At 39.7% G+C, this 21,691-nt stretch overlaps 1 long non-coding RNA gene across 1 annotated transcript in view; it reads left to right on the top strand.

Annotated features, from left to right (window-relative positions):
- LOC141957047 (uncharacterized) overlaps nucleotides 1-21,691 on the top strand; it is an 89,228-nt gene that overhangs the window by 55,153 nt on the left and 12,384 nt on the right. Inside the window, exon 2 of the long non-coding RNA XR_012633049.1 lies at nucleotides 2,574-2,667. This is a non-coding gene — a long non-coding RNA (uncharacterized LOC141957047). The remainder of the gene's footprint in view (nucleotides 1-2,573; nucleotides 2,668-21,691) is intronic.

Here is a 21,691-nt window from a genome sequence, read left to right as displayed (position 1 = left end):
TGTACTACATCTTGCACTACAATGTACAGGTGTCCAAAAGCTATTACAGTCCAGCTACTGCACTAAAATTGTATGAAAGTGATAGTGTGGCCTCTGTGTGTGCCTGTGAGTGGTACCAGAAAACTTTTCCTTTATTTTTCTGTCTTTCTGCTAGAAGTATGAAAGAGATCCCCACTCTGATAAAATTTTACCAAGAGGCCAAATTAATTTTCTGCGCCTAGATTCAACAATTACTTTTGTCAGTAATAACTCAGAAGGAAAGTAACTGTATATTGAAAGTATGTCCTGAAACTTTTGATAGTTATGATATCACAGGCTCCTGCAACAGATGGATGACACTGTAAAATTTCATATTGCTCTATGGTATTACAAACTTCTAGCTCTTTAAGGAATACAAGTTTTCTCTTTCTCTTGCCTGGTTTTGTCAAAAATGTCTTGTTCTTTCTGAAATCTTTGTCAGAACTTCCTTGCCTGCTTCATTCTGGCTACTATGATAGTACAGCACAGCTGTAGGCTGAATAAACTTCAGCCTTCTAAGACTGCTTTAATGAGATTTCTTTTATTCCCATTCCCATTACGGTACCTGTCAGTATGTTCTCTTACATAATGAAATCCAGTGATACAGTCACCTTAAATTGTAGGTGCTTCTTAAAGTGGATCAGTTTCTTACAATAAATTTCCGTTTGGCCTGGGGTGAAACTTTCAAACATATGTAAATCTGTTTAGTCTCTGAGAAGATAACTTACAATTAAGGATGAACAAGTATGTTGCCAATGTTCAAAAAGAGTATAAATCTATCTTATGTCTGTGTATATATATGCACACATACTATATATCTAGATGAAGGTATGAAATATTTGCAGCAAAACTCCCTTGGTTCCTTCTTCCTTTGTTTCCTAATATATTTAGATGGTTTTTCATTATGTTAGTCAAAACCAGTTCTCTCCATTGTGCAAAGAATTCTTTATTACATTAAATCATTTATGATCATGCATTGATGTGTGAAAACAGAAACGGTAGTAAAAAGTGCCAGAAGTTCTGCATCTTCTTTGTGTGGAAGGGAAATTGCTTTAGGATTTAACAGCGATTGAACCTGAGTATTTCAAAGCATCTAAAAGGCCAGTAGCACTTATTTCAACAAAATTTTATCACAACTTCTATGGTTGAGAAGCCTCCATACATTGATGCTTAAGATTTTACATGGGCCAACAGATAAACAGTATTTGTTATACTAATGTGAATTTGTTTCCATGATGTAGAGACTACTCACTGATCTGAAAATTGGAAGAAGTGTCTTTCTTTGGAGATTAGCAGCTGCAGCTTTATATGACAGAAATTTAGGATCAGATTAGATAGTTTATAGTGTATACAACGTAATTACCAATTCCTAGCAAAATTAGGAAAGAAAATCAGTGGGGGTTTTGTCTCTTACCATAGTACAAAGTGACAGTATTCCCACAGGGTTTTAAAGCTCACGTATGAAAGTGTGTAGATGAGGAGATCAGGAGTTAATCCCTTGCAGAACTAGCAGAAAAGCCTTTATTTATTGGTAGTTTAGGCAAGAAAGTCATCATCCACCAAAAATGATAGAGAATAATTTAAAGTGGAAAGGGCAGGACTTGCTTTGTCCTTACCCTGCTGGTTTTTGCAACATTCTCAAGAACTGACCATATCACTCAGTTATTTTTTCCATCTTGCAAAAAAACCCTTAATGAGTTATGTGCCTTGTGCTCATTGAAGTTCATTTGTAACACAAAAAGTAACTATCATGCCAATTATGAAACATTAGCAATGATCTTGTTAAACAAAAATTAAAGCTTCTGTTGAAAATGAGTTCCTACGGAGGTTTTGGGAAGAAAAGCAAAAAGTAGGAATAGAAAGAAAAAATCCCAGTCACCAGTGTCCAGAAGAAACTAGTAGATGGTGACAGTGTTAAATATCTTGATTGTGGCGAGAAGTCATTCTCAAGGCTTAAGGTTTGTCCAAGACCATTCAATGTCATCTTCAGCAGGATAAATTTCTCTTCTAATGGTTCCAAATATGCTATGAACAAATCAACTGAGTGAAAAAAAACATGAAAGACCCATTACTTTTGCAATTTATTGCTCAAATGTCAGCACTTGTTACTTCTCTGAAGTAGTGTTTCTGCTTAGTCTGCTCTCTGTCCTGCTTGAGCCAACTTCTGTTCCGCTAAGCCATTTGTCTCTTCGGGAATGCTTTCATGTCTCACACCTGGTCTAGGTTACACCAAAACTAGTGTTGTGTAGCCACCTATGGGCAGAGTGCTTGCTAAAAACTGTAATTTATCTTGGCATAAAATAATACTTGCATGGGGAATCAAATCTCTTGAACAGGATAGTCATTGCTGTCTGGGTGGCAATCAGAATCTGTTGGGAGAGTCACAGATGAGATTACCCAAAGTGCTGTTCTGCTCACTTCTTATAACCTAGCTGGACTGTGGTTCCTACATGACTGCTCCAGCCCATGCATCATCCATTGCTAGAGGTTATCACAGAATCTCAGAACTGAATTATCTCCAACTCCCATTTACAAAACTGTTTCTACATTTGCAGGAACCGTTTCTACTGACTATTTACAAGTATCCAATCTATGCCAGCTCTGCCACAAGAACCGCCTGGAAGGGCCAGACTCTTCACACATGTTGCTGTAAGTAAAAAATTCGTCTTGACACAGCAGGAGTTGCCTGGGGGGAATCTTCAGGACTGTCTGAAGTCGCCCCCTGAAGATCTCCTACAAGAGTTAGTCAAATGCTTTGTGATGAAGATGGTGATGAGCTGGGTCTGTCACATTGTTTCAACCCACTCCATTGTCTCAAGCCAGTTGAGCATCTTGTCTATGCAGGGATGTGCTGTGGAGTTCTTGGACCACTCTCCCAGGGAGTCAGTGACTTTAGTGCATTGAGTGTGCACACAGGGACAGTCCTGATATCCAGCTAAATGACAGTTATAACTAAGGAATAAACCAGAGTTCCATTCTTCTGTCTCACTTGTAATGTCAGGTCCATTGCTGCTGCCACAATTGGCTTTCTGCGTATTTCCTTTCATCTGTTTTGTTCAGACTGCAGCACAGCCTATGTTAATGGTCAACACAGATGACTTGCCTGCCATTCTTACAGTGATTTACTCTGTCCTATGAAACCAAAGAGAAACTGTGGTTTGCTTTGGGCAAGCAAAAGCTCAGCTGATGTCTTAAAAATTATGTTTTCAGCAATATTTTAGTTAATGGTCAGCAGTTCCTTCACAGTTTTGAGGAGGGGGAAAAAAAGACCCATTGTGGATTACTTTGATCTCTATGTTTGCACACAAGATCAGTGAAAGTGATCCTCAGCTTGCCAACATGGTCAACGTTGTTATGAATCAGTCTCAACCTTAGGAAGTAACTAAGTATCTTTAGACTTAGAAGAAAAAATATTTGTAGACTTCATTTTATGGAAAAAGAATTTCTTCTGGCTTATGAGAAACAAGTCATCTATTATATAATGTTTGTGCTTTTATACTCTGTGGAAACTGGTGCAAACACTTGCTTCAGGAACAGATCTAGGGTGGGAATGGCTGAGAAGATGGTAAACATCCTGTGGTTGCCTGATGTTGAGAGACCCCACCAGCAATATGTTCTTAGAATTTGCTAACATTTCAAATGCTGGCACACACAAGTTGCCTTCCAAAGAGCTGGGAAAGGCTCCATCCTCAGTGAGGCACAGCCCAGCCCAGACTGTGGCTGACAGACAAAAGCAGTGTTTATCTAAATTATGTTTCAATGGAAGGAAGTGTTCTTTTGGATACTTTGTGAGACAACAGTCATATGGATCCTGACAGTCCTTATTTCCTCAGCCAGACCCCTCTGCTAACCATTATTTCAATCCTATTTTCCCAGGAAATTATCCTGTTTTTCTACTGGTGCTTTTTGTTCTGTTTGGTGTCAGTCTGCTTTGTTGTGTGAGAATGATACAAAGCAGACTTGGCAAGGCAAAAATCTGCTTCTTACTCTGCATGTGTGTTTGTGTGCATGTGTGTGCACACATGTGTGCATTACTGGAAAAAATGTGTTAATTACCGTGCCACTGGCACAAAGAGAATCTGTGCTCAGATATTGAATTTATTGTTTCCTAAGCTTTCTAGAGAGAACAAATGTTTACATCTGTTAACATAAACCAGCAGAAGCATAGGTCTCCAATGTGGACAAAAATCTGCTATTGTTTATATGCTGTTTGTGCCAAATTTTAAAATAATTCTTTTAACAGGACTTGCCTTTCAACTGAGGAGAGAGTTGAGGAAGATGTTGATTAGAAAACATCTTAAATATTTTCAAACTTGGAGTCAGTGAGTGATATCAATAGCCACATGCTTAGTATTTGTAGCAATTAGAAATTTTACCATAATTAGGACTCATTATTACTTATGTCCAAATTGTCAGGCAAAGGCACCTCTACTTCTGTGAATATCTACTGCATTGTACAAAACTAAAACTATTTCATAAATAAGAACTTTATGAAGGATGCTTTTTTTATGTGTTGTAGAGCTTGCATATCTATATCTTACATTAGCCTTGCTTCTTGTTTAGAAGAATGAGACCTTCAAAGAGGGCATAAATGATCATGTGATTAATAGTGAAATATCCTGTTCTCACACTTCTCATTTCCCCAGTTCCTCCTCAGAGACCTCATGTTCCCTTTCTCATTTATCAGTACAGGTATTATGTGAAAAGTATATGTGAGAGTTTGTAGGCATTGATGGAAACTCATAAATATCAGGGTGTTAAAAATACTAAATTTCTGTAGTCATTTGGAGTTTGAGTGAATGCTTCTTTTGCTACGTTTATCCAGCTTTGAGAAGGCTCTCTTATAGATTAAAAGAAATCAAAACAAAAAAACAACAAAATCCACAAGAAAAACAGCTTATATGGCATTAAACCCTTGTAAAATTTCAGTAATGTTTGGCAGTGCCTTTGCTTATTTTCCTGAAGGAGGCTTTGTATTAAATAATCAGCTTGTTAAAAGAATGCCATTTCCATTCTTGTTGGCTCTACTTCCCTATTGTATACTTTAAAAAGCAGCAGGGTCATTTTCAGTATGCAAACTTGAGCCATTCTTCTAATATTTATGGGATTCAGAAGTGCTCCTGAGGGTGGATTTGAACCCATACTCACTTGTGGAATGAAGTCTACAGTTGTTTCCTTTTGCTTTCAAAGGAGTTGCTGTTCTCAGTGTAGGGATTAATGCAAAACCATGTGGGAAGTCTCTGAACTCATAATCTGATTTTCTTGTTGATTTCTCTGATATACTTACTGAAATCCTACATGATAACATAGCTAGTAAAGAGACAATTGCACAAAGTTCAAGTTCTCAAAAAATTTCTCATGTAAAGGAAAATTTTTTAAAGGCAAAATGTCATCAGTGCTGGAGAATGATTCTTATTTACAAGAGACGTGGGAAATGATTCTTTAAATGACATTGACTGGCCCCACCACTGACATTCCTGAGTAACAGGACTATGGGACAGGAGAAATGAGGACTAGTTTGAATCCCAGGGGTCGGCCAACACTTAAATCCTGTATTGAGACTATTTATCACATTGTTAGTGAATAGAAAGTGGTGATTTGTTTGTGTTTTGTTTGTTGGTCATTTTGGTAGGCTTTGGGTTTTGTTTGGTGGGGTTTTCTTGTAGACGGCATCCATCAAAATATCGTAACTTTTGGACACTCCCAGCCTGAGTCCTGCTTTTTAGTGATCTAAGATTAGTTTTGGTATTTAAATATCCTTCCTATCACTAACTGTGTTAGAGGGAGGGGACAGAGAAAAGGATGAAACATTTTTAATGAAGTAAAATCTCGGTTTGTTAAAATATGTTTTGTTATATCAAAATTTAATAATTGCTACCAAATATCCTATGTAGCTTTCACTTCAATAATGCAGACAATTACTTTTTGATGGATGTTTATTAGGAGCTGTTCGTGTTCTATTGCAGCTGATGCTTTCAATAATTGTTAGCCAATGGTACCCCTGGTCCCTCGAAGGAAGTGCTGCCATGACTGGATGAACAAAACACCAACCAAACACACAGTTTTCCCTACAAAGTTACAGTTCTTTCTGTATATAATGTAGACAACAATTATGCCGAACCAACTTTGCTGTAGTCCCCTCTAGACTAGAACTGGGAAGAAATTGTCTTTATTCCTGGCATTATAAATCATAAGTTTCTTTCTTAGTTTCTGGGAGCTGGAGCTCTCATTGCTCCTCCTACTGTCCAGTGAAGAAAGAGCATCTTGTAAACAGCTCAGTGAATATTTTGATATTCATTGCTTTTCTTTGTCTGACATAGGCCAAGGATTGTGATCAACAGAGAACTATGTCAGTGTGTTGTGATTTAACCCCAGCCAGCAACAAACCACCACACAGTTGCCCACTCTTCCCCCCCTGCCAAAACTGGGGTAAGGGCAGGAATTGGAAAAAAAAAGTAAAACTCATGGGATGAGATAAAGACAGTTTAATAGGACAGAAAAGGAAGGGAAAATAATAACAATAATAATAACAACAACAATAATAATAGAATACACAAAACAGGTGATGTACAATACAATTGCTCACCACCTCCTGACCGATGCCCAACCAATGCCAAAGCTGTGATGTTCCACAGCCAACTCCTCCCAGTTTATATACTGGGCATGACATCATATGGTATGGAATATCCATTTGGTCAGTTGGGGTTAGCTGTCCTTGCTGTGTCCCCTCCCAACTCTTTGTGCACCCCCAGCCTGCTTGCTGTCAGGGCAGTTTGAGGGGCTGAAAAGTCCTTGACAGTATTAACACTGCTTAGCAACAACTAAAACAGTGTGTTATCAACATTAGTCTCATACCAAATGCAAAACACAGCACTATACCAGCTACTAGGAAGAATATTAACTTTATTCCAGCTGCAACCACAACACCATGTCTAGGCTCCTACCTGTGAGTAATACCCTGGATGTAAGAGATGAGGAGAGGTGTCTTACCCATGTTCTCTTAGAGGAGGGAGTGTGCAGAGTCCTTTTGCGTAGGAGATGGCAATTCCCATGCCTGCAGAAATTTACTGGAAGCCTGTGACCCACACAGTATGAGGCCAGTCAGCACCAAGCCACTTCGGCTCAGTTTCTCCAGCTGCTGTGAAGAAAGTCTTCTCATTGCTCTGGGAAGGAGCTTTGTTTTTGGGAAGGCAGTGGCTCAGGACCCATCTTGATCCACAGCTTCTGCAAGATTTCAGTGAGAAGAACTTCACTCATCAGCTCTACCTTATCTGTTCCCAACATGGCTGCTGCTCCTGGCATTCTGACTGCATTTCTTTTGCTTATGATAACACTGAAGTACTGGCTGATGTAAACAGGGTTGAGATAGAGGAACTAATACATACTACCTCACTTTAAGCATTGCTTTGCAAAGGTAAGTAAAAAACTAAAATCACAGGTGTTCGCTAAATGATATTCCTGAGGTTTATCTAGTCTGTATCTAAAGACAAACAATCTGATATTTAAAAATGCTGTGAAACTGTGCATTTCATTACCTGGCTAGGGCAAAAAGCCTAACATGGTGGTAGTAGGGGGTAGAGTCTCATACCTTATACCTAATGATGAATTTAGGAGCACAGACTAATACATCTCAATCTGTAGAGCTCAGCCCATTTGTACAGCTTCAAACAGTGCCATAGTGACTGAGTCTACACTATGAAGTTCTGGGAATATGGAGAAGAAAACCTTGTCCTCAAAAATGGGAAAAACAGTTTCACTGTGAAGCGAATGTGAAGTTGATGGTCCAAATCCTAGAGACACCCCTTTTAATAAATAAACTGGTTAAAAAGCTCTTCCAGTCAGAGCACCAGAGCACTCTTCTGATTGGAGAGAGGAGAAAGATGCATACAAGCAACAAATCATGCAAGCAACTAGTGTCTGCATTACTACACAGTCTGCTCTGGGGAGAACCAAGCAGGCAAGAAATGGTAGCACTTGTTACAGTCTTGAGGACTTCTTCTGAGTTATCACGGCTATCATCATTTCTTTTACATTAATTTCCCTTGTTTAGCATCATGACAAATTCCTATTGTCATCACGTTCCTTTCCCACACACATATTGCAGATCTTATGATATCTATTATCACCAGATTCATCCACACCATTATATCTGTAGGATTTGTGTTCATATGATTTCAGTATTATATGTGAACATTTGTTGAGAGGTTATTCCTGAAATTTTGATTCCTGTAATAGTCAACCTTTCCCCCTAGTTTTCTCTATTTGTTATTCAACTTGTGGTTAAAATGTACTTTAAGCTATTTTCAATTTTGTTAAGCATTGTTATCTTAATACTGATATGGCCTAGATATTGTATACCTATTTGGTGTTATGTTAATGTCTGAAAAAATAGTTCAGTTTTATATAACTCTTTTTCTGTAGCAGCCTTAGAAAGGAAAAAGGGGGAGAAAAGGTAAAAGAGAACAACTTGGCTTTATTGGTTCACATCTTGAAAGAGCACATTCTACACCTCCAGTTTTCTACAAAACTTTCCTTCCATGTTTTCTTGGAAAGAGAGGTGGTAACAAAAAATATTTGTAACTGTTTCTTGATTGATTCCACACTCTGGGACTTCAGAAGGCTGTTCTGGAGTCTATTTCTTGAAGTTCTTGGGCCACAGCCAACAAATATCATAACATTACTGCTGTCTTTTAGGGAAATGAGCCATCTTCCCTACCTAGAAATGATCATGTATGTAGGAAGGAAAGTATTTAAAATATTTTACTTCAATTTTGTATTTTATCTTCTGGCTTTTTCTTTTCATTGGTCACAACAGGGGATCAAAACAATCAAGTGCTGTTTCCCATGGAGAAAGTGAAACCATCAATGATCAAAGGCCAAATTCTAAGTATTTACATGCTGATTTCATATCTGTCTCCACCTTCTGACAGAGTTCTAGGCTGAGACAACAGAATTTACACAAAGGAACTGTGATTATGTTCTCTCTAGTTTTAGGCATACATGATATGAGTATTTTTAAGGCTACTTTTTGTTACTTCAAAATTTCAAGCAAAAAAGCAAGCAGTTCTTTCCATTAGGATAATGCCAGAGCACATAAGGAATTGATGCGGAGGGTTACAGAATGTGTCATGGGAATTACTTTAAGAAAAAAATGAAGTAAAACATTTTACAAATCAAAAGTAGCCCTTGTGGTTACTCACCATGGCACAAACAATGACACACTGTGGTTGTTTGGCCCCATCTGGCTGCCACTCTCCCACCCAGCTGCTCACCCCCACCCTCCATCCCCCAACAGGACTGGGGTTGAAAATAGGAAGAGTGGGTGAGCAAGAAGACTCATGGGTCAAAATCAAAACAAGGAGGTCAGGTACAGGCTGCAGGTCACACTCAGTTACTTCAGTGAGGCAGTGAGTGGTGGAGGATGGGTTTCAGGCAAAACATAGTGGTTTAATTCTGACACTCCTTCCTTCTCTTTTCCTCTGCTCTGGCGTGCAGCCTCCATGGGCTGCAGTCCTTCTAGGAACATCTGCTCTACCATGGAGTACCTCCTTCTCCTTCTCTCACCTTGGTGTTCCCTCTGCTGCTTCTCACGCTTTTTGTTTCCTCCTCCTTTATTTGACTGCCCTGTCTTAACATGTTTTCAGAGAGGCACTGCCAGCTTGGCTGATGTTTTGGGCTGTACCCTGTGGTGGGACTGTTGGAGCTGGCTGGAACTGGCTGTGTCTCACATGGGGCAGTCCCTGGCCTCTTCTCATGGGTCACACATCTGCAACTCCCTGCTACCAAAACTTGGCCATCTTCACCCAATAGACATGTGTACACAAATAGGATGAACTTAATTAAAACAGCAGGCACCAATGATGGTGACCTGTTTGAGGGACTGACTGGGAGCACTTGATGCTGGCAAGTCAGGGTGAAGGCCACAGAGAAATTCTCTACTTCTCCCAGGGTTAAACAAAAACACAGCAAAATAAATACTAGTTTTCCTCACACTTACAGCTATGGGTCAAGCAGATTTGAAACAGTCCAGGACCAGGACAAGTAAGATTTACTGTGGACTATTATTTGAGGGCTGCCATTCCTCTGTGATTATTATATTTTCTATTTCATGCCTTCCTAGTTATGTTTGGATTCATTAAACATGAAGTTTCAAGCTAAGCCTGAAATGACTTTGTGCTGGAATTGCTATTACTGTTGCTAATAGCTAAAGAAAGTAGAATGTGGTAGAATCACAGGAAAAAAAAAGGGAAATTGGTTATTTTAACCAGACTAATGCAGATTAAAACACAGCTAACAAGCCTCATGTGAAAAGTTTATATTTAAATTAAAAATGTCATTTTCTTGTGGAAATTAACATTCTATTTAACGGCCTGTTTGTTTGTGATTTTCTATAACCACAGATGGACTATATTTTAGGGTATTCACAATAATAGTAGAAGAGAGAAAAAAATCTTGTGAAAGTTTTTTTGCTTTGTAAAGAAACTTCATATTTATATCTGTTGGATTAATAGAATTTATAACATTAAAATGTTTCTACAAAATGGAAAACGAAAATGTTTTCCTTGTTTTTTGTGATTTTGTCTAACTCCACATGCTATGGGTCACTTTGTAGATTTCTTTTCCATTTGCCTGCAGAAATAAGAGTATTAATTTGACTTATGATCTTACTCATTTTTAGTTTATTTTTGTAATTTTATTAGTTTACTGCAGAATTCTGGATTCTGGTAAATAGCAAGAACTTCATTACCTCACATCTATGATTTGCTGCTTATGTAGGAGCATGGGAATTACTTGTAAATCTGGTATTATTTACAGGATTTCAGAAGCAAATCCACAGAGAAACAAAGCACATGATGGAGTGAGGGATACTATAGATCAGTAGGAGGGCAGCTGTTTAGAAAACATCCTTGAGAACAAGTTTCATGTTGTCAAAGAAGCTTCATACATTACCAAATACCAGTGCTTAGAACAGCCAGAGACAGAACTTTTCTTGTGGAAGAAATACAGAAGAGCAATCCCTGAGGACTGACTCCCTGGGAACTGGAGACTCACACAGAGCAAAGCCTCATGGAAATGAATTTTCACAACAGTGCCCAGTTTAAAACCTCAGAATGCATTTTTCTGAGTTTCTCTTAACACACTGCTGGTAGTTTAAGTGTAGTAAGTTGGCAGGAGGAGAGGGGAGGGGAGGGGAGGGGAGGAGAGGAGAGGAGAGGAGAGGAGAGGAGAGGAGAGGAGAGGAGAGGAGAGGAGAGGAGAGGAGAGGAGAGGAGAGGAGAGGAGAGGAGAGGAGAGGAGAGGAGAGGAGAGGAGAGGAGAGGAGAGGAGAGGAGAGGAGAGGAGAGGAGAGGAGAGGAGAGGAGAGGAATCGTTTTGAGGAGGACTTGCATTGCTGATTAGCAGTAAGTCCTATTAAGTCCCTTTTTCTCTGCCTTACTTTCAGAGTACATGTGAACATCTCAACGCATTTTTATTTTCTGACGTGCATGCATGTGCAAAATGAATATATACCTTTAGATACTTGTATGCATTTGCTCAATTTGCATCAGTCAACTGAAAATAAAAGGCACATTCTCTTTTCTGTTCTTTTATGGTGTTTTGTATGACCGCTAGCTGGGCATTTCTCCACTGTAGGGAACACTAAGCTGACAGTGTGCTTTGCTTCTGAAAGTGCTCTGGCTATTCTCTACTGGCAGGTGGCCGATTTGCCAAACAGGGAACAGTTTCACAGGTGAGGATCTCAGAGTCTGCAAGCTGTAACAAGTTCCTCTGCCCTATTCTACCCCTGTAGATGAGATGAATCAGGATCAGAAGTCACACAGAGCATTTAACACCACTAATGTTGGTGAAAGGATCTGAAAGAGCACAGAGACTTCAAAAACATTCTGCTTATTCAGTTACCAGTTGCAACAGACGATAAATGTGCATCAATCAATGCAAAGAAATTAAAAATATTTTTTTTCCTCTGTGAACACATGCTACTTAGAGAATCCCAAGGGAAATTTCTGAAATAAATCACTACAATTATATGTTTTGTAGAAAACTAAAACCAGCCTGTAGTGAGATTAGAATATCGACAGAAGAGGTGATGGTAGAAGGCATCTCTCTGATATTCAGTATTCTGCATGACAGTGGTTAACATCCCAACAGAATGGTTTGATTTTTCCAAAGAACCTGATGTAGTGGAAAAGACTGAGGGATCTGTTCCTCATTCTAGGGAAAAAGTTTCTGAGATGGCCCAAGAGATTACCTCAAAACAAAGAGGAACACGTTCTGCAGTTATGGCGAGCGTGGGTTGTCATTTTAAACCTTAGAAATAAACATATGCAAGAAATAAAAGGGGAATCTATTGAAGCAAAAATGAAGATTTCTATGGTAGTTTTCCTTTTGGAAGAAGATGAAAGATATAGGCAATCAGCAAGCTATAGGGAAACTGCAGTAGTGGAATTACAGTAAACAAAAGGGGGCAATGGGAAAAAGGAATTGTAATCTTTTACTCTTAGTGAACTTGGGTTCATTACCTTTGTGGGTAGAAGGGGTGACATCCTTGGATGATCAGTGTGAAACGCATCATTGTGTATGTGGCCAGAATCACAGACACAAGCTTGCTCTGCTGCACTCCCAGAAGACCAAAATTTTCAGAACTGTGGTTGTATTCAGGCTGAGATAATAAATTCTGCTGAGGGACAAAATATGTTAGCTCTGACCTGATGATCTGACAACATGGTCACATGGTTTTTACATCGACATAGGGTCATGTCTCACCAGGTGAAAGCATAGCCGGGGATCTATGGTTGCCTGCAATATGCACTTGTCTGTCTCTTCAGGGGAGGGTTAACAGGGGAGGGAACAGGCTTCAGGCTTGTCGGTTCTTCCTTTAAGATCCAAGGGAGTCCATCCTGTGAAGCTGGGCTGATCTCACTGAACTTGCACCATAACTGGAAGTGAACATCACAGTATCCCATTTAGAAAGCTATCATTGTAGAAAATGTCTGTTTCATTTAAAAGAATAATAAAGAAGGGCACCTCACAATTTTTCAGACTCTTGAGACTCTATGTATGTCACCTCTGTGATTTATACCAGTACATTCATGATTAGTTTTACTCTTGTACTGAGGGCTGCTTCAGGCTATCCACATTTTTAATCAGATTATTTACCATGCACAGTACACACCAGGTAATAAGATACAACTACCATAATTCATAATTTAAAAAAAATCTTTCTATTCTCACTGGATACATCCTGAACTCTAACATGTCTTCCAAAAGTAATTGTTCTATTTTCTTGTTGCTTTTTAAACATTTTTGATGTTAAGATAAATCATGACTTTACTGTCATTAGAAATGAAAATAAACGAAACGATAAAAGCTACATCACTGCTGCTTGAATCTTCAGGAGTAACTCAAAAAGCCTCAGTAATAACATCATTCTCTCTTCAAAATCGCTGACATGGTACATATCTGATACCAACTGAAGTTAGATTTGTTAGTGGTTTTCTTGCAAAAGTGTTTTATATGAAGAGAATTCCCTCTTTCATTTATGTATGAACTCAGATCATTTGCCCTGTGAAGTCCTCTTTGAAGAGTTTGTCCTCTCCACAATCAGATAACCACAGAAAAATGAAATAGGTTAGTTCTCTTAGCCAAATTTATTCCATGGATGAGACTGCTGAGAACATCGGGACTTTCTAAATCTTTTATCATTTCTTTCATTCAGGAAAAGTAATTTTTTCTATTCCATGCAATAACAGAGTCCTCATTCTTGAGAAACTGTTCTTTTCTAGAGAACATTCAGTGTGGTGAAACTGTCAGTGCTCAGGATCTGAGCTAAAAACTTTGTCATAACTTGTTTCTACATGGAAAGCAATACAAAGTTTGGTTACCTTTTTCAGCAGCAAGCATGTCTGTATCAGAACTGCAGCAGGGTAAAGCCAAGTAGACAGGAAGTCAACTGTGATTTTTGATCATCTTGAAACTACCTACCCCATTTTGACTGAAACTGAATAGCTGCAGATGTCATTTTTTAGAGCTTTATCAATGAATGACATAGCAGAATATTTACAGGACTCACCAGACTTATAGAGGTTTATGTCTCACCTCTGTGTGGGGAGACCCTGCTCAAAAGTTTACTTTTGCTTGGAAGTTCCCATGTCATTAGAAAATTTGGTATTCCGGTGTGGGATGCTCTTATCTTATGAATTATATTAAATGTAAAGATGCTACTGAGTCTAACATCGAAATCCAAGTGCTCTCTTTTGGGGTACCTGAACTATGAGGCCTGAGCATTATTTCTTCTTCCATATGAAGGACTATGCAAGTATTTTATACATACTCTGTTGACTCTACTAGATGTTTCAGCTTTGCAAAAGGTACAGAGGAATGCAAAATAAGCCCTAAGTGATTTGCATTGTTGATATGTTACTGTAAAGAAGCTGGCCTATTATGCAGAATAGGAACAATGATCTGGTTTGTTATTTAGAAAAGAAAATGGAGACGATATTTTATTATTTTTGAATGGATAGATTGTTACCTAGAATTGCCTTCGCTGGTGAGGAAATACAAGATGAATCTGCAATAACAATTGCATTATAATACTAGAGTGAACACCACAAGACAGAATTATGAAGCTGGTAAGAATCCATCACATTGTTTAATATATTGAGTTCTAGGAAATGAAGTTAGGACATACTTTTTACTGAGTACTGTATTTGAGTTTCCATTTGTATTTTGTTTCGATTTGTAATCAGGTCTCTCACTGTCTTTCCTTTATCCTTCATCCAGGCTCAACCCAGTCTCTTCCCATGCTATGGCCATTCACACAGCTCTCAGGGCTCACCCCATTAAGCCTCATGTCTCTTTCTTGGCCCTACCTAATCTATCCTAACAGCTGTTCCATGTTTGAAATTCCTTCCCTCCTTTTTTCTGTTTCCTTTCCTTTGCACTAAAAAGCCAAGATGAGTGTAGAGCAGCAGACACTTTCAATGGTGAAATCTGATACTTACTTCAGGATCTTCATTTACAGGCTGCCAGGAGTGGCTTCCCCCAAGAACAAGGCTTCTGTGATGGCTAATGAAGCAAAATTGAAACTCCAGAGAATTAGGAAACTGCACCTAGACATGACAGCGTTGTTCATGCATTAGATGCCTGTGTTATCAGTCACAACTGTGCTGCATATCTATGAGAAAGTCACTTAGGCAACACAGGGGTCTTAGATGTCTGAAGATAGCTCACCTAACGGTTGATGAAGTTGGCAAAAAAGCTGGAGAAGGTACAGTGGGTGCTGTTTGCTCTGAGATGTGGAGGCCTATGTCTGATTTTGTAAAGAGGCCTGAAGGAGGGTCAGCTGCTCCTGGTTTCTGGATGGAACCAGTAGTCAAGAACACCTTCTTTCTTGCTGAAGATGATTTTGCCCTTTTCCTTATGCATTGTAGAATTGTTTTAGGGATTTTGTTCAAAATCAGAGTGGTTTATGAGTAAATATTGATCTATTTTCTTTATATATATATATAAAAAATAGAATCTAAAACATAGCATTTTTGTTATCTGTAAGTGAAACTAGATTGTTATCTTATATTCAAAATCAAACAGAGAAACATTTAGAATATCATGTTTTTCACTCAAACTTGGCATAACCCTATATGTGCTGATTTTAGGCACAATTCAGCATCATATTCGATCTGACAGCTTGCTGGTTTGGGCAGACTTTCTGTTGTGATTTTTCATTTGAAACAGAAGATACAACTTCACTGTTACAACATGGAAAGGATAAGTGGAGAACTCCATGACACTTTCAGAGTTTATTGGTGTATATCACAGAGTCAAATGCTTAACTTTTGCTGGAATTTGCAGTGCTCTTCCTTCAGACAGTGAAATGCATGTACCAAGAGAGTAAAGCAAGCAAGATTTGGCCCATTATGAAATGAAGCTCAGTACTGAGGCATGAAAATACCTCCAAAACAGATGGATGATGCGATGCTGTAGTACTGTGCGAGAATGATTCAGTCTATAAAATAGTATTGTTCTGGGACACCAGAAATTAAAATATTGTGTAAGTGGCTAATGATTATGCCTAACCCAACAGCTATTAAACAGGATTTGCTGAAATGCACTATAAAATAAATAACAGTGCCTGGGGTATCTAAATAGTAACTCTGAGAGTGCTATCTAAAGTTGGAACTTTTCTGTGGGAGGCAGGTTCTTGGGTGGGAGAAGAGTCCTGAGGAGGTGGGGAAAATCCTGTGATAAGGAAAAAAGATAAAGAAACAGCCAATTGCAAGATTTGCTGAAAAATGAAGAGAAAAATTATAGTGGAAAGGAAGAAGTGAAGAACACTTATGTTAAAAAAAACCCAAAAAGATAAATTCCACAACAACAACATCAAAAATACCAAAACACAGGACAGAGTAGAAAGGAGTCTGAGGAGAAATGAGGCCAGCGTGTAGAAAACTGTGTGAGAGAATGGGAGCAGAAGGGAGAAAGATCTGCAGACAGAAGGCAGAGTAGAAGGGATAGGACTGAAGATACACACCACTATCAGAAAGATGCAGATCTATGTGACTGGAGACTCCTTGTTAAGAAAAACTGACAAACATGTCTCCAGACCAGCCCCAGAAAATAGAGTGGCATGCTGTCTGTTAGTGACAACCACAGCAACTGGGTTGAAATAGATCCAGAGGGAGGGATCCAGGTATCACATTTTTGCTGGGATGAGTCCAGGATGACATGGCAGAATGAGAAAGGCAAAAGACGTTTTTTATAAAAGCAACATGGATATGTGATCCTCAGAACAGTCACAGTTTCTAGGTCAAATCTAAAATGGTGAAGGATTGGTGTCATAAAGATGATATGTGGGTGCTCAGTTGCTGGGATTCACTGAAAACTTCTTGAAGGGTGACTATTCTGGAAAGGTAGGTTCCTAAAATAAGACTGCTAATGAAAAAGCCCTTGAATCAGGACTTTGGATTCACAGAAGTTGTTTTAGGTAGAAATTCACCAAAAGAACAGGTTTTAGGTGAAAGAACATATTTGAGATTTGGAAAACATTTTTTTTTTTTCTTTTTTACCAACTGAGGGTAGTAATTTGAAGTCTCTGCTTCTTCTACAGCATTTAAGCAGGATAGAGTGGTATGTCCACTCCATTTCCCAGCTGGAAAACCCTGGCTAACCAAGGAAACACAGACAGCAAGAAGCCTGACCGTGGCAGTGGATGCTTGGTAGAGCCCCAAGGGCAACAGTATTGAAAATGTGTCCTCTCCTCTCTGGAGAAATATACTTCTCTCTTTCTCTCTTTCTGTGAGTTATAGCCCTAGTAAGTATAGGTGATAAAATTTGAATGTGCCATGTGCCTGTGGTGAGATTCCCCATTTCTTTCCCAGGAAGCTCGACTTAAATGTAATGAAAATGATTGTACTTGTTGAAACCAGAAATACTGGCGGTGACTTTGAGTCCAAATGGTTAGACTGACATTTTCCTTCCTGGATAAAAGATGAAGATGATGGAAACCGAAAGATATGAAGGAAATGCTGACAAGAGCACACAACAAATTTTGAAGCAATTTGGGAGGGAGTTTGGCTGCTGAATTTGGGTGCAGAGTGGTTTTTCCTGGAGCTCAGAAAAGTAGTTCTTTCTCTATGTGTATTTTTGACTACATATCTCACAGAAGAAGGGCTGTTTTCAGTCAAACATTTGCTAACTATCTTGAAGAGCTACTACAGCACTTCAGCATGAGGGGCTTTCTGGGTGGTCAGTCTGGCTCATACAATGCTTGTCTGTTGGTCAGTTAGTTGAGCTATCATCTGAACCACTGTTGGGTTCTACACTTGGGCCACAACAACCCCCAGCAGCGCTACAGGCTTGGGGAGGAGTGGCTGGAGAGCTGCCAGTCAGAGAGGGACCTGGGGGTGTTGATTGACAGCCGGCTGAACAGGAGCCAGCAGTGTGCCCAGGGGGCCAAGAAGGCCAATGGCATCCTGGCTTGTGTCAGCAATAGCGTGGCCAGCAGGGACAGGGAAGGGATCTCATCCCTGTACTCGGCACTGGTGAGGCCGCCCCTCGATTCCTGTGTTCAATTTTGGGCCCCTCACTACAAAAAGGACATTGAATGACTCGAGCGTGACCAAAGAAGGGCAACGAAGCTGGTGCAGGGTCTGGAGCACAGGTCGTACGGGGAGCGGCTGAGGGAACTGGGGGTGTTTAGTCTGGAGAAGAGGAGGCTGAGGGGAGACCTCATCGCCCTCTACAGCTACCTGAAAGGAGGGTGCAGAGAGCTGGGGATGAGCCTCTTCAACCAAGTAACAAGTGATAGGACAAGAGGGAATAGCATGGCCTTGAGCTGCATCAGGGAAGGTTTAGACTGGATATTAGGAAGCATTTCTTTCCAGAACGGGTTGTTAGGCGTTGGAATGGGCTGCCCAGGGAGGTGGTGGAGTCCCCATCCCTGGAGGTGTTTAAGAGTCAGGCTTGTGCCAGGCTGGTTTTGGCCTTAACCGCATCTATGCCAAGGTGAGAAGCAGCAGCTTTGAACACCCCATGTGCAAACCTGACAAACAGGCCTGTGTCAGGAACCACAGGAAGCATAAGATGTGTTGACCTTAGATAAATCTAATGGAGATAGCACTGGCTACATCTATATTAGTGTTTTACTTCAGATCTCCTGCTGTGTCTCATCTTGATTCAAAGTGAGATTTTGCTGTGCATGAACTACAATTCTTTCTGGGAAAAACTAAAGTAGAGCTCCACTGCAGGTGAGGGCCCAAAATGCCCTCCATCTTTCCTGAATATATGTGGGTACATATGTCCCTTGAACATCTATAAACTAGAGAAAGCACCATACAGGGACCAAACTAAATGTAGTTTGAAGAAAAATTTCTGAACTACTTGCAGTGTAAATGTAGGAATGTGTGCAAAATACATGCTAATGTAGTCATTGCCATATGTTAGACAGTGGAGTGGACCACGTACACTACTGGGAATTGTGTTACATGGGCCTTGTACAGCATATGATTATTTCCAAAGCACAGGTAATTAAGGACTGTATTTGTGCTTGTGAGAACACTCTAGTGGTCACCTTCCAGGCTTTTTCTTCAGTTCTCTGGAATAAAATCCAGAGGGGGGAGGGGAGGGGGAGTGGGGGGGCATGGTATCCAAATGTGATGATGCCCCTGCTACCAGGTGACTGAAATGCCGTGTGGTTCTCATTTGGAGTTCTCAATACAAATTTTTCTTTGGCCTTCAATAAATCTGCATCTATGTACAGTGAAATCTAAGGCTATCCAGGGTGGGATGGTTTTATCTATCAATATCCCTAAGGTTTTTTTAATCCTTTCCCAGAACTGTTCCTGCTACATAATCTATGGCATTTGCCCTGGATGTGGATGACCTGAATACTAAGCATGTAGAGGATCAGATAATAGCTGCTGTTGTGCCTAGTTAAAGGATTTGCTCTTAAGTTTTTCTCAGTTAAGTTTCCAAATCAGTAGGATAGTCTGGAAAGTTTCCTTCTTGCTCGCATTTACCTCAAAAGTAATCCTGAACATGAGCAGCGTTTTCCATGAGACACTTTCTCATGCGAATTTAGACTCTGACAAGCTAGTTATTTCCCAAGAGGCAGTACCTACCCACCTATGCTCAGGGCAAACACCTTACACCACTCAAACACTGCTCTCATCTCCAGTGACTTCAGCGCTGAACTAAACCCCTCTAGAGTAGCATTTGCCAGTTAAAGTATAGTATCTTTAAAAGAACATACCTTTCCGGTATTTTATATGTTCTCCTGTGGCTATTAAATATATCTTTGCAGGGTTTTTTTTTTTTCTTCATGTTTAATACAGTGGCATCACTATTATAACCCTTTCCTGGATTTGGGATAATTTTACTTTCAAGAGCCTTCAAAGATTTTTTCAGGGTTTTCAATACTGCCTTGCATAAAGTATTCACTTCTGTGCTTGCTTTCTTAATTAGCAAAATTATGGGGCTGGATGTCTGTTTTTCTGGTCTGCTCTTTTCTGTAATATCAAAACCAGAACACTTCCAGCAGCAATTTCATTTTTTCCTTCTCCCGTAACTGTCATTAAATCTTTACCTTTTGGCCAATATACAGGACCACAGTGAATTATTTCTGCTGAAAGGAAAACTGCTATTCTGGGTCATGTAATTCTCTGACCTAATCTTTTTATGTTTAAGAGACTATACATGGATATCTGAATGAAATTGAAGCTGTTTTTTCTTGTGTACATTTTCTAAGGCTGCCTTTTGTATATTCTGCTTCTGCTGCTTGCAGTTATCAAGGAGCTAAGCAGGTGATAGCCACCTCATTTTCCAGACTGCTGCAGTGGGAGTGTTCCCATCCTGTGACGCTGTAGGGATTGCCCTGTTCCCACATTCCCAGTATGGCTGCATCTGCCCTTGCCTTGTCACTGTCAGCCTCATGACTGCTCTTTCACTCTCTACTGCTTTTTTTCTGCCAAGCACAGCAGCACACTGCCGTAACTAAGCAATCACTTAATCCCAGTGTTGGTAGACACTTTCAGGTCAGGGTTGTTATCAAATCAGTGGACTGCTGAAACACTTGGCATAGAGGTTAGAAACAACTCAGGAACTGGTGTATCGCCATCTTTCACACTGGGCATCACCAAACTGTTAAACCAGATCCCTGGCTCACTTCAGTTAGTGTGGCTTAGGTTAGGATGGAATTTGACAACTTGAGTGGATTCTTCCCACGGCTTTTACTTAATGCTCTATAAAGGGACTGCCCCTCCTTCCCCCGTGCTTCTAGAGATCATACATAGACACCTATCAAGTTGAAGAATACCTGTGTTCATTCAAGATCAGTGGCTCACTTGCTGATAGCCATTAGTGTCTTTCAGAAAAATTCCTCCAGCTCAGTTTTGTCCATCATCTACATAGAATTCTAAATGTTGACAGCTTACACAATCCATCTGTACAGCCAAAGTGTTATAATAATAGTAATATTACTCATAAAAAAGCCTAAAATTGATACAAATCATCCTACTGACAAGTAATCAATTAAAAAATCTAGGCAGTACTGATGGAAATAAAACAGATCCTTACAGTGTTTGGCTGCACCTAATTTAAGAGTACCTGCATCTCAGCTGAGTTAAATGTTATTTATTTTACCCAAAATGCTCCCTGTGAAAGCATCTCTTGTGCCATATTCCTTGGTTATATCTTTATTTCTGGCCAAAATTCTGCTCCATGGCATTTTGTTATTTACCATATTTGTTAACAGTGGCCCCAACTTTAAAGCTTGCTGTACCTGTCCTGGTTTGAGAGTTTGTGCTGGACATATTTGAGATTGCCTGACATCCTGCTGCCTTGTGCCATCTGCTACAGAACGTCTGGAAACAAACTTGAGTTCTCAGATTTTTCCAAAAGATTTCTAGGTGGAAAAAGAGGACATGTCTGGAGACAGACAAACTCAGCAGTCATGTACAGTTTGTGGTATTTCTTCCTAATCTATGGGGTGTGAATTTTCTATTTGGGAGGATGCTCTCTCGTATGGGAATTAAGACTGTTCCTGTGTTTGAAATGGCATCCCATGAGCACTTTGAACACATCACATAACTTAAATCTTGGTCTTCTGGGACTAAAGGCATATTTCTTTCATGATCTGTATGTATCTGTACTCTGCCCAAAGTAGGCAAAGAACTGACTA

Source organism: Athene noctua, chromosome 2, assembly GCF_965140245.1.
Source record: "Athene noctua chromosome 2, bAthNoc1.hap1.1, whole genome shotgun sequence".
Classification (NCBI taxonomy): Eukaryota; Metazoa; Chordata; class Aves; order Strigiformes; family Strigidae; genus Athene; species Athene noctua.
Note: the sequence above shows the minus strand (reverse complement) of the source record. Positions and strands in the feature narration are given on the sequence as shown.